Source organism: Strix aluco, chromosome 2, assembly GCF_031877795.1.
Source record: "Strix aluco isolate bStrAlu1 chromosome 2, bStrAlu1.hap1, whole genome shotgun sequence".
Lineage (NCBI taxonomy): Eukaryota > Metazoa > Chordata > Aves > Strigiformes > Strigidae > Strix > Strix aluco.
In genome coordinates, this window is record NC_133932.1 from 89,774,117 (window position 1) to 89,789,163 (window position 15,047).

Genomic DNA, 15,047 nt, shown 5'->3' on the forward strand with positions numbered 1-15,047 from the left:
GTAGGATAATGATGCTATGTGTCTCACCACTGCATTCTCCGGTGACTGGGGAGATGTAGGACTCATCAGTCTTCAAGATGCAATGGCTAAGTCTAGATCCCCTTCTCATATCAGTTTAGCAAATCTTGTACAGGAAATAGATGCTGCTTGCCGTAGAAAACTAAAGTTTTCAGACATTCAGGTCACACAGGCTGTGTCCTAGGCAGCATTTATATCTTTATAACAGCAGACCATATAGACAGGCTTTTGCCTTGGCCTTTTAAGTAATTAGCATATATCAAGTGAAAAGTGGATTAGGTGGTTTCTCCCAAAATTTAGGGTCCTAAATGCCATATTTGGTGCCTAAATTTTTTACTGAATCGCTGCCTTAAGACATGACTTCTTTTCTAGAAAGGCAAAAGCATTTATTTGTTTGCTTTAGCAACTGCAGACCTATTACTCCACCCTGAAGCTTGGTATGATTATTATTACTACTACACAAATTGGCAGATAGACAGGAAGTACAGTGGGTACTTGAAAACTTAGAGACTGCAATCTAAACTAGGAGGAGATTTGGGAACACTTCAGAGCTGATGGGTCTGGGTAACGGCCCTGCCTCCAAACCAGAGCAAACCTTTTCCCTCTCATCTGTTTGCTATAGGAGGGTTACCTGGGAGTGCTGTCTGGATGGGAGCCATTGCATGCTTCCACCAGATTTCTGATTTGGGGCATACTGCAGTGCACACCTGCATCTCAGTTTAGATGCAGTCAAAACTGATGTTCTGGCTACGTTTCAGCTCTGCACTGATAGGTATCTGCCTGACCACCCATGCAGGGATCCTGTCACCAGTGGCTTACCTCAGCATTGGCACATACAGCCTTTCAGCACTGCCTGTGGGATGCAGACCTTGTTTGCCTCTGACACCTGTTTCGATCCTTCTGTCCTACATTTAAAAGAAGAATTCAATATTTCTTTCTTCTGGCATGACTGAAAGACCCCTCTATTTATATTTTTTTACTTTCTCCCAATTTGCATCTCTTTGGCATGAATCCCTTGATTAGCTTTAGTTGTTTGAATGTTAAAGAACGTATTTTATTATTGCCTTAAGGGAGGGAAAGCTGCCAATGAACATTAAACATGCTGTGGTCCAGTTCTTGCACAAGAAACCATCATTCGAAGTTAACTAACTTACCAGTCAGGCCTGGCCTTAGAAGTTCACTGCTTTAGGCAAGATAGGTTTGTTGGGATTTTTTAAAGTTTTCTTGCCACACACCCAGCTAAAATATTTTAAAAGGTCATAGATGTACATAAATATATATGTGTGTGCATCTATTGGTACGTTTGTAAGTGCTATGCACATACATGCACGCACACACACACGTTATAACACATGTCTATCTAAGACAGCTACATCATAACTGAGTTACACGCTTTGACCTATCCCTCATCACATTACTCTTTGCTCTGTATTCCCGGATCTCTTAGGATGGGTCTTGGAAATTAAGTGACCTCAGAAAATTGCCACATTTTCATGTGACCATAAAACATTTCTGTCTTTCTTCCCCAAGGACAGAACACTATCTGAAAAACTGGGTCTACCATGCAGCTACACATCTTTATCTATGCTTCATTAGTTAAAATTAAAAAAAACCCCAACACTTTCCAGCCCTGCAGAAACAGAAGTATTAGGTTTGTCCTGCTATAAAGAATACATTCCCAGTTTCAAAAGGGACATAAGGACCATATTTTCCAAGCACATCAGTGAGTTAAATAGGCACACCTTTGTCTGTAAATGCATACCTAGAGTTAGTTAACTGTGGTCCAATACATCTACACTGACTACCTATAAAACAGCGTATGCTGGGAGTAAGATTTTTGGATTACTTTCTTGGATTACTGAAGACTGTGTTTCCACTAAATCCAAAACAAGGCAGTCTTCATGTGGTCTGAATGCTTCCCAACTGTTTTTTGTCCTGGAAATATCAAAACCATTAGACTCTAGACTAAACTCCCAGTGATCCATTTTTACAGGTTTTATCATTTTCTGAAAGCCCTTTACAGTGAGCTTTTTAATAACTTTAAAAGATGGGGATATTAAACAAAATTTGGAATCTCTAACAGTATCTAAGAATAGTTTTCTGCAAAATCTACAGCATATGGAGAACACAAAGCTATCTAATATGACAGAAAGACAAGACATAGTTACCTATCCAGCAAAACAAATAAAAGTATGCAAACTGATGAGTACCTGAATACTTATCACTGAGAGAAGAGCAAAAATGAGATCTATCAGAGTCAGTGAGGCTGCTCACATTTAAAACAAGTGCTTAACCATTTTATTGAGTTGCAACATTCATGTTTTAAATGCATAATTTATATTTGACTTTACCAGAATTTATGGATGTCTCTGCATTCAAAATCTATATCATACATAGTCTTGTTCAGATACATAGGGCTTGAAAATAAATACAAATCCTCCAAAATGCAATCCAAATATATCTTCAATGTATTCTGGTAAAACTAGTTTATATTCTACCCTCTGCACTTCCAGATGAATATTTTCATTTCTCCTTAGACCAGTTTTCTGTGACTACAAGAAGAAAGGGAATTAATGACTCAGCTTGTACAAAAGAAAATGCAGATAGCTATTACTCTGTTTTGCATATTAATTCTGTTAGTATTTTGAAACTCAGTGCATTTTATGTGAGTGATTTTGCTTAATAGATATTTTTATTGTTGCTTTTTTTTAAAAAAAAGGAACAAAAATATGAGTTATTTCTATCCTAATTTATTTGTGTATTCAGTTACTTGTATCTTTATTATATTCTATGTAAATATCAATCTTCTGTTTATGAAGGAAACTGTGCTTTAATTTAAACATTTTAATTCCTTGTTGCCCTAGACTTTTTTGAGCTAGGGTTACAACACATCTCCTTGTTGGTAGTATAACGCACTCAGCCTCTACTTAGAGTTTTTTGTTTTATAGATTCAGTCTCCCAGTGCCTGTAATATGATAAATATGTGGAAACTTGAAAATGGTATCTTGTTTACATGGCTATGCAGCTGCCAAAACAGCTGCCATTTCAATTTTTAAAAGGGAAACAAGGGCCTCTTATCTGATGTGGAAGAAAAATAGACCAATCCTTCCATTCATTTTTAGTGTGTCTCAAACACATTTAATAACACAGATGAGCCAACATTTAAAAAAGATATCAACCTCTATGCATAATATTGAAAAGCCTTTATAAGAGTTAAAATAATTTATTTTCTTATGTTAAAGCATTTTTATGTATCAAGGTTATAAGGCACTGAAAACTGCAGAAGATGGGAGTGCTTCCAAAGAGTCCAACACTCCCATCAAACTATATCATTTCTTCTTGGCAGCTATCAGACAAACGAACAATAAAGCTGGTGTTGATGGGTCCTGGTGGATGCTGGATGTTTCCACCAGAAGTTTAATCTTTTTGAAAAAGTTATGCTAAACTGAATGGAAGTTTGTAAATGTAAATTTTCTTTTAAAATATTTATTTTTAACAGCATTATTATTATTTGACAGTAAAATGGTCTAAAAGCCAAAGCAGTCTAATTTATGTTCTTTTAGATAAGAATGCAGTTCACTCATAATCAAAGCAAATAAAAAAAGTCAGTGTTTTTGAAATGACATTTGATAATTTTCACAGAAAATATTGACAATGCAAATATATTTTTGGGAAATATTTTGGTTTTGTTGAATCAGCATTTATTAGTGGAAAGATATTCAGTGTGATGTTCAAACTCCAGAGTTGAGCATTCTTGGCTGGGAACAAAATCAGTCACAGCTTTGAGTGTTCAATATCCCACAAAAGGATGCAAGACCAGAATTTTAATAGGGAAGTTCCATCTTCTGCTGAAGGAAACCAGAGTCTCTTCACTGCCATAGGACAGCAGAATTACCTAATATTCCTTCAACTGCTAGATTTAAGATCACTATTTGCCAAAACAATTCCATGGGAGCACAACTTGAGTTACTCATCTTAATATCATAATACATGGGCTATATACTGCTTGTTTCTGAGGAATTAATGCAGATGAACTCAGTGTATTTTAGAGAAAGGCTCAGTGACTCTCAAAGCATGTCACACCCTTTCACATAACACTTCTAGACCTGTGATGAGTTAAGTTTGACCTTGTCAATTAATCCCTAAAAAGCCAGGGAAAAGAAAAAACATTTTATCTTTACAAAGAGTTCCTGTCAAGATATATCTACATATAAAGTATATTTATTTGTATCTATAAGGATATAATTTAATTACCTGTCTCTGGCTGACCTGAATTTAGTTCATCTAGAACCTGTTGATGTCCTTCAGCTTCTTCCTGTTATTTCAGTGCAACTTCATCTAGGAGAAGCAGGCTATTACACCAGTTTCAGATACTTATTTTTTTAATAAAAGATTATTTGTAAATCATTAAAGTTGCACTCTACTCAAAGTTACAATCAAAATTTAGTAGACAATAACTTATAATTTACTTTGTAAACCAAATGTAGTAATTTTAAGATTGGAACTGTTCTGCTGTATCTTACTTAAATTTAAAATCCTTTGGAGGCAGAACAATACTTTTTTTCTATAATCACCTCTCAGAGCGTTTTCTATATACTACCAGTAATACAAAACATAAATAATATTCCTTACAAAACATAAATAATATCCCTTCCAGCTACATTATAATATTTTTTCTGTACAGAAGCAGTGAGATTTATTCCTTGAAATAAAATGTTCATGCTATATTTTATGAAACTAGACACAAAGGAATGATACAGGGAACTGTACACATTCTTCCCACTCCACATTTTCAAAAATAAAATATACCATTTAAATAATAAAATGCAACATTTGAATCTATTGTCCGTGCTTTTTTTCCAAACTATGACCTAATCTGGTGTCCTGTCATTGTTTTGGCAGAACATGAAACAGCAAATATGTTAAATTTGAGTGGTTTCCTGCAATGTTATTCTATCAAACTGGCAATTTCCGAAAGGATTTGGAAAGGAGTTTGCAATTCCTTAGACATCAGGGAGGTCCAGCAATGACTGCCAAGATGATCTGCAGCAAAAGCTGGTCCTAATATCTGAGCACATAAAAACATTCTTTTTGCTCCAATTTATTTTTAGGCCTAATCTTAAGCAGATTTGAGAAACCTTCTGAGTATCCACTGTTAGCACTTCAGTATGTAAAGGACTTGATATTAGTATTTTTGTGCTTTGTGGCACATGGAAAAATTACACATTACTTTCTCAGAAGGTTTTTAAACAGTAAAATTTTAATTGCAAAAATAAAACCACTCCAAGTAAAAAGAGAAAGCAAGCAATAACCAAACAGTAGATGTTACAAATAAGGACAGGATGCACCCTAGGATTCTTGTATGTGTAATCATGTACTTAATCTGTAGTCCATGTACATCACATACTTTTCATTATCACCAACAAATCATGATGTTTCCAAGATGGTAGCAACTTGGAAGAAATCTGTGATTCAGTTGTGGCTTGGAACCAACTCAAATTGCAACTTCTGAATAAGATCAAATTGGAAACCTAATACTTCAGCTAGCCTTATTGAACTCCTGCCTTTGGAGCAGAGAAAAATGCTACATGAGATAACCTAAGTCTACAGGCTTAGTCCTATTCTAACATGATAGATGAAGCAGAAAAGCTGTAAAACCCAAATGGTTTAGTGTACTCTGTCATTGCCATTTCAGATTACCATAGCCCAGCATCAATTTACCAAACCCTCTAAGAGTCTGGAAGTGCAAATTCATTAACATAAAACTTCGGAGGACGTTCTATTGTCTATGAATAATATTAGCCTCAGAAAATGCATCCACATAAGAAAACTTCTCTTGTACTTTACCTGTAACGGAGATGTTTCTACCTTAATGTTTCAATGACTTGGAACTGAATGTAACTCATTTTCAAGTGATAGTGAAAAAATATTTTGTCAGCAAAAGCAAGTGAAAGTACTAACTATAGAGACAATCCCTGAAAAGCAGATGGTCCTGAAGACTGCTTGACATATTGCTGAACAGCATAGAAATTAAATAATATCTTTTAGGCCTCCCTGTGCAGAAAACGAAAATCATAGAGACAGAAGAAACCTAATGAACCATATAGAAAATAAGATACTGGAGCAGTATCAAAGTAAAATCTAAAGGATATGTTTTGGGATTTTTTTTGTTTTATGTTCTGTTTGGGGAGCTAGGGGGTTTTTTTTGTAGTTGTCTTTTCCCCAGAAAGTTATACTAGTGTTTTTGTCAAGAAGTTCTAAGATAAGTTTGTGCAACAGTTTTCTTCCTAATCTCTATTTCTGCAATGAAGCAATGCATAGCTGTCTGAATTTTTCACTATTTTAATAAAAGTAATTCAGTCTCTGCCCTCATTGCAGGTATGCTGATCAAAACTGATTCTTCTACTTGTAACTAAAAAGTTTCATATAGGCTCCCAATATTCAAAATCCCAATTTTTTTGGGGGAAAAAAAAAGGCCGAGGACAGAAAGCTGAAATTTGGATGAAAGACCACAGGTTTGGATTGAATCAAGTTGTGAGACTTTTTAAGCCATATTTTGCACATGCTCAATATATTTTGCATTAATTTTAATATATCTTTGTCATGCTTGAAAAGTAGTCTTCTAAGGACACACTAGAATGTAACCTCAGCATTGCTGGATTATTCTCATCTAGTTAAAAAAGCCAATTATAAATACACAGAAATGCAGGGCTTGGAAAATTATTTTTCTGCAATACACTGTATCAAAATTTTCTCTTGACCTACAAAGACAGAAGAAGACCAGAAAAGATATCAAATAATGCCAGATTCGTTTTTAGCCAAAAATCCTTTTGTCAGAAAGTGTATGTTTAGAAACAGGAGGATGAATTGTGAATACATGATTTGTGCATATATCTTACTGACTTTCTTATGTTAAAGACATTAAATGTTTTATCACCTTTAAGAACATAATTTATCTATTCAATTGGTGTTTTTTTCAGTTTTGTTTTTAAATAAAAATAACTGCTCATATTTAGAATTAAATGCTTCATTGGACTCCATATGATATTTCTTTCTTTTCTAATAGTTCCAATAAACAGAAAAGTCTATTTATTGGTACAGTTCTCATCCTGAGTTGTATTCAAAATTCTTCATCTTGCCATATCCTCAGACCTTGGCAGCGGGTAGCAAATAATACTTAATCCAGTGTAACAGGAAGGATAATCAAAGTACATGATGTGTGTCTTCTGAAACTCATCACATATGGTCCTCACTGACTTTTTATATATCAATTTTAGTGATGTAATCCTGACCATCCAGTTGAATTGAGAGAGGTAATTCCCTCTGTTCTTCAAAGAAAATAAGAGATGTGAGAGAGAAGGAAGCCTTCTTCCTGAGTAGATGAGAGAAAACCATGTTCACCTTTTCTCTTGAACAGATACCAGTGCATGGCCAGGCACCTAAAAGTCATGGTTCCAGAAGGAAAGTGGACAGGAGGGACAGTGCTTATAAGGTCTCTATAGTGTGTATTTAGGCAGAGAGAGCATCAAGGTTTTATGTAAGGCACATACTCTCACTGGAGAACCTCATGCAATGCACATGGATTTGGGGTACCCACATCTCAAACCAGACAGAGGCCTTATGTAGAGGCTGCACTACTTCTACTTCATTATACATCACAGAGATTTTATTTTAACTTTCTGCACTACCTACTTAAATGTGCCTGAATTCAGGTTAGTGCATTTAAGACGGAGACTTTCTTTCCTCCACGTCTAGTCCTGGGCAGTCTCTGTTCTTCTCCCACTCACTGATGACCAGTCATGTCAGGTGACAAGGTATAACATAACATGGGAATTCTGCCTCACAAACGGGAGGACAACAATTAAGTTTGAAGGGTAACGCTAGTTTAGCAGGCCCCTAAATTGTATTTACCACTTCAGTTTGGGGGAGCAGACAAAACTCCATGAAAACTTATTACTATAGTTGATGTCTTATTACTATAGTTGAGGCCTAGGGCAGAAGTGAAAGAGATTGATATGTGGAGGGAAAGGACACATCAGTTGTCCTATGAAGTCAGATAACTCAGTAGGCCATCTAAGCACTCTTAGGCAGGAAAAATAGCAAACAGCCCCAAAAAAGAGTGAAGGTGAGGTAGAAAATTTAGTACCATCACCGTTTTTCTTGAGAGAATAAGTGAGAATTCAGAAACAAGTGTCAAATATTATTCACAAAGATTAGTGGGGATTTTAGATAGTGCTAGTGGACAGAAATTAGTGGTCAAAGTATGTATTTGAACTAATTGTTTCCTCGTTTTTTCCATATTTGAGTATCAAATTCTATTGCTTATTCATTTGTAATGGACAATATTAAGTGACTCAGCTATGTTTGAGTCAATTGGTTAGTTCCTCACGCATCCTAGTTACATGAAGTTTGTTGTAGCTGCAGGTGAAATGAACTATGGAAAATGTACAATATTATTCCAGTTGTTTGAGGCGTCTCATCCAGGAACATCCCACAAGATGCTGTTCAGAGGAAAATCATAACTGCTGCTCAAATTCAAGAGTATGGGATGAATTTAGACAATTTCATATGATTATATTAAAGTCAACCACATGGTTAGTATTTGTTGTATTTGACCAGTTATTTTTTATAAAATGCCAAATAACTGAAGCTGAAGGGAAGATGGATTGTGAAGGATGGACAGATTCCAATGGTGTTTAACCAGGCAGTTTCAGACTTATATGCAGATTGTTTGTTATTTGAATTGTATATTTTCTCTAGTTCTTATTGATTTTTATAGAAATTCCAAGAGAGAAGGTACATACGTCAAGAAAACAAAAATTTTGCATGCTTGAGATTTAATACTGTAATCCAAGCACGCTCAGCTCTTTTTGGAGTCTTTAATTGCTGGCAGAGTTTTTAAAATCACAGGATCACAGGAAAATTCAGGTGGGAAGGGACTCCAGGAGTATGACCTTCTGCTCAAAACAAGGACAGGTCTGATGTCAGATCGAGTTCTGTATTTCCTAAAAGTTCAGTGGCTACGCAGAAGATTTATACAATTTCCTGAACTTCTTACAAACTCTGTGAAAGAGAAGAATGAAGGAAGGAATAAATGATCAAGGGGAAGTAACGGGAAACATTTTTTCATCTTTGTTATCTGCAACCAGGAGCACAGAAAATGATGCACGTTTGTGCCTTTTGGAACTAAGTACACTGAGCCATAATACAATAAGAAATCATGCAGGTTCAGTGACCCTGCCCTTAATAGAGGTCTTTAAAGTGTCGATAATGTTGTCAATTGGTCTACATCTGTTGGGACAGAATCTCATAATCCATCAAGCTTTATTAATTTCCTAGGATTAAAGGAATAAGTACTGTGTAGCTCTGTGTTGAACACATATATTTGCACTATTTAAAATTCAGGGTTCTGTTAGCTCTTCAGACTAATAGCTAACTTTTGAAGATATTATTATTCGCCGTGGACACTAATTCTTCTTTCGTCCACATTTCAGAAAATATTTGAGTGCTGTGTTTTTAAAAGCAGGTCCTTTTCTTTCACTTTAATACTGACTTCTTACTAAACACATGGGATCTGCTAATGAGTGTTGATTGGGTATGTTCTCAGCTGGGAAATTTCATCTACTGGTTTCTTCACCCAGAAAGAAAAATAATTAGAGTGACATTGATGTGAACATAATGACAAACCTATATACAGTAAGAAGGGAAATTTTGGAAATTGCAAAATAGAACATGATCAGAAGACATACTAAGGAAAAAAGAAGAACATATAATGTATGTTGCCTAGGTATTCTAGGATAAGAGTGCTGTTATGTGGTATCTATTGACTTTAAAACAAATTGCAAAATATTATGCAGGTGTATATATGTCCAATACATGTGCATAGATCCATCCTTTCCTGTTTCTTTCAACTTTGGTGATCCACAAAGCATTCTAGTTACAACATTCATGAGAAACAATGATCAAGATAGAAGGCATATACCAGAGATTAATAGATGGTCAACAAAATGACATTGTTGAAGCCTATTCAGATGATTCTTACAGCTCCAGTCAGAGGAACTATTTAATGTGTTAACTTCGTGTTTGTGATAGTTGTATTTTGGGAATGGTCTTGCTCACAATACCTAATTTAAATCCCATGTTTGACTGACAGGAAAGTTGTACCAAAGACTATAATTTCTATATGCATTATACCCTTTTATATGTTTTCAAATCTAAAGCTGAAAAAACTGATTTTGCTGACATTTTCATGTCCAGTCCAGTGCATGAAGACTCATGACTGTAGTTAGCATAGATATCACTGTGAAAAACCTTAGTTATTTTACAAAACCAGAGAATTTATCAGTGTACATTATTTCATCTGCTGAATCTACATTAAATATTTTAGAAAAAAAAATCACAAATATTTATCAGTACAGACTACATGTCTGTGATAAAAGTTTCTTGTTGGTGTCCAAGACTCTTTCTGTGCTGAAAGAGATTGAAAAGATTTGTACGCAAACACGTTTCATGATCTTTTACATAAATCAGAACGTGGTGCACTATTTTCATCAGTTCTGGTACAAATGATCCTTAGAAGTGCCTGCAAAGGTCTTCTAATAACAGGGTCTGAGATCTCAGGTAAGTGATTAAGTTAAAACACCTTACAAAGGTATCGTCTATCAGTTGACCCATGATAGCTGATTATGCAAATAGTCATGGCCTGCTCTAAATGCAAAGTAGTGTAATTCAAATCATAGTAGTGGCTCATGGTGACTCACTTGGCTCATGGTAATGTTTAACTTGTTTAAATATACAGACAGTCAAACGCATCTACAATTAGCCTCTCATGAGATGGTTAGCATGTCCTCCCTATGTGTGGCTTGGTTATACAGATATGTGTGTTTCAGTGGGAGCAGAGCTAATTAAACGTTCAATCTTCAGTTTGGTTAAAAATCCCACCCTCACCCCCTGATTTACAGAAAAACCAGAATTAGAAGTAGAAATGGGGGAAAAAAGACAAAAAAAGAAGACTTCGGAACTCTGAAAGCAAAGACAGATAATATGTTACTGTCACTAAGGTCAATTATGAAATTCTATCCATTTCATCAGGATGTTAAAGAGCAGGCTCTGAAGTTAAACACTTTAAGTCATAAGACTATAAAATTCACACCTTAGATGTTTAAAACATCTGAAAGAGGATCTCTTTAGAACTTCAGTGATGTTTCCAAAGAAGTCATGGAAAATGGGAAGTGCCAGAGTGATGAAGAAAGCTATTATTTTTTCAATGTACAAAAAAAGAAAATATTAGATATGATAGCTAATTGGGCAATATAAGGGAGAGTAGATATGGGATCTCACCAATCAAAAATGAAAAGACATTACCACAAGTAATGGCAATTGCAACAGATTTATGGGGAATAAAGTATTAGATTTATGCAATGTCATTTAAACCGAGAAAACATGTTTGAGAAACCAACCTCATCTAATCCTATATTACTGCAGGAACAAATGCATTCTATCTGTAAAAGATTCTCCTCCAACTTGATTTTAGAGATACTATAATCCCTAAGTGTTTTCATTTCTGTGGTACCACATTCCAGTTCTCGAATATGTTGCTCAAATCTCATTAGCAGTCAAATGGATTTTGTCCTGTCATTACCCCAATAGATCTGATGAACTGATCACTCCCATCTTACAGCACACTGAGACAAGGTTCCTCTTTGTATTTGTCTTTCCTATGTCAAAAACTACTAGGGCCTTTCACTACTAGTGTATGTCATTTTTTCTTAATTTCTCTCATCTTTTATGTTGCTGTCCTCTGGACTATCATCTTCTGGTCTCTGTTCAGACCAGCTATATCTTTCTTTTAAGAGTGAGTTTGAAAGGCACAGAAATCCTGGCTGAATACAATATGGCACAGTAAAACTGGAATTATTTCTAACATTTGCAAAACACCTAAATTTTTTGGTCCATAATGAGCTTGTTTTCATCTTAAGGACTTTTTTAATGTTCTTTTACTAGTATAACCTGTCAGGCATTATTTTGAGACTTTTGCTTCACAAAAGCAAGAATTTATTTTCTGTTTCTTGCATATGGCATGGGTGTTTTCAAAATTCCATCCTGTTAAATTTGAACGTTTTCTCAATTTTCAGTAATTTTTTAAAAATTCTGATCATAGACTATTAAATGCATACAGTCTCTGTGGCCTTGCTGTCATCTGTGAATGCCATCAATATAAACTCTTTTCTATAACTGAAATTGTTACTGCACAGAATAAATAAAACCAGGCTCAAGATAGACTTTTAGGTAATCCTATTTGAAATACTCTGCAAGCGTGAGATGGAAATGTTGATAACTATTCTTTGAAGCTAGATACACAGATTCTCCCATTCATGATTGGCTGGACTGGCTCCCATCTGGAAACAAACTAGCTGCACTCACATTGCTAGGCTTCTTTCAGTATGGGGCTGGTACATCAGCAGAGGATGGTACTGGAAAATAAATCTTTCCAGGCTGTTACCAGCCCAAGGATTGCACAGTGAAGACCGTGTAATCTCCTGAGTCCTCATAATCACAGTTTTTATAAAGGCTTTCTACTCAACTTCATGTGCCTGCCTGTCTACACAATTTGTAATGATTTTTAGGGCTATTAGACCAGCCTAGATGGATCTTCTATTTTTGTAGGCTTCTATGAAGACCAAAATATCTGTGAAGGTGTCAGATCTCTATCTGAGCTGACCTTACCCCCTATGAATCTTGAGTATTAAAGTGTAAAATTAATGAGAAAAGTACATCCAAGAAAAACTAATTTCTATGCAATGTGATGAAGGAACAATAGGTTCATTTGGGGAAGGGGAGTACCATGGAAGTTGCACCTTCTTCTTTCATGAAAAAAGTTTTATATATCAAATAAAAAAGATTTATTTCTCCATTGATTCATTGCTTGGAAACTACAATGCATTCCTAAAAGACCTTTCTAGTCAGAATAGGAAACCTAACTGTAGGTTTTAGATGAAGAGGAAATAGATCTCTCACATCTGTCACACAAATATGAAGCCCTGGAAAGTATAATATAGTGTTACACGGTACAGGTGCATTGCTGAGGTGACTTGCTGATGGTAATTTAGGTGAGGAAGGTCTATTCTTTTTCACAGTTGAAGAAAGAAATTTGTCAGTGACAAGAAGGATGGCTTACATGCCTCACATTCCTCAGTGCTGAAAATAATGAAGGGAGGGAGGAGAGGGAAAAAATCAAATTTCGACTAAGGAATCAGCAGTGAATTTAATGCAGGTGCAATGTTTCTCAAGACAAAGAATTTTTTGTTTCACCTTCATCTTATTCCATGAAAATGAACTCCTTCCCTCTCCCTCTCTTTATCAGCACAAAGTAGATTAAAATGTTGATACCCTTTCCTGGCAAAGATATTTTTACAGTCTTTAGTCAAGTTGTTGTAGCAGGATTAACTTCCTACAGAACTTAAAATAGTGTCACTAGGTGTAGCAGAGTTCCACATAGGTTCACTAACCTGTCCAATGTTGCTAACTACTTTGCTGAACTACTTTCTGCATCTACTGTTGCACAACTGTAATCTTTGTACTCTCCCAAATCTATTAAAAAAGCCATATACTTCATTAAGTCAGCGTATCACTTCAATCACTGAAATGACAATTACAAATATACTTTAACTCCAGATTGAATCAAGACTGGTTTAACTCCTGTGTTGCTGGAATTCATAGTATTTGGTTCTGACCAACAGAAAATGTAGGTTTTCAGTAGATAAACATTTGATATTGTTGGAAAAACTCTTATTGCTCTTACCAGGAGTTATTTGAACTGCATATTGATTCTAGAATAAGTCTTCACTTTGTCATGACTTAAGACTTCTATTCAGTACTGGGAAGAAAGTCTCAAACTGTGCAAGAGGACAGCAGATATTATCACAGCTACTAGGAACAGGACAGAAGAAGTGAACTTACTTTCTTGAGGAAGTAGACACAATTAATGAAATTAATGACCTCTGGTACTTTCCTAAAGGTGTGTAATACATAGTTTTGAAGAGGGTTAAATACAAAACAAAATTAAAAAGACATATGTTTCCGAACAGCAAAAAAAACCCATATGTAAACAATTTTCTGTTCTTCTCAGCCAACAAAGAAATAGCCAGAATTCTTGCCATTCTGTCTGAGTTTTTGAATCAAATGAAAAATTATACTGTATTTAAATTGGGAAGAGTTGTACTAACAGTTTGAGAGGTTGTGCTATCTCAATCTTTAGAAGTTTTCAAGGCCCAACTGGATAAAGGCCTGATCAACTGGGTTTGACCTCCGAGCTGCTCCTGCTTTGAGCAGGAAATTGGACTAGAGACCTCCTGAGGTCCCTTCCCACCTGATTTATCCTATTATCCTGTGTTAATAATAATAAACTTAAAGAACTAACACAATTCATAATCTGAGAACCATGAACAAACGTAACTGGTATATGAAGTGAAAGAAAAAATAATGCGAGGTTTAGTTTTTGAGGAAAACACTGTGAAATATAGTTTGTTGAAGCAAAATTAAAAACGGTGAAAGATATCCAGAGTAAATACATTTGCAATACGGATGTCACACAAATAAAGGCATCCCAGCTTTGCTTCACATTTGAAAAATGAGAATATTAACAGCCTCAGGTCATTTGTCATCAGTACTAATACTCAGCATTTGCTCAGTAACATTTGACATGAGAGTCCAACTCGCACTGAAAAGCCCACATCCGCCCATACAACCTCTCCACCTCCCAGAACCCTAGGGGCTATATGTAGATTGCTCAGTGGAGGGGTTTTTACTCTGTACCTACTCCCAGACAAGTAGAGGTTGTCTGGGACAGTCTTCCTGGCACAACCCAAACTTCAACTATTTAACAGGATAAATGAGTTTCAGGTCCTGGGAATATTTCCTGGTACTGTTTAAGCTAGTAAGTTCAAGGATTTGACAGTGATATTCATACAATGCATGGAGGGAAGTAAGTCCTTTTGCAATGGACAGAAGCTCCTTCCAGAGGTCTTGCA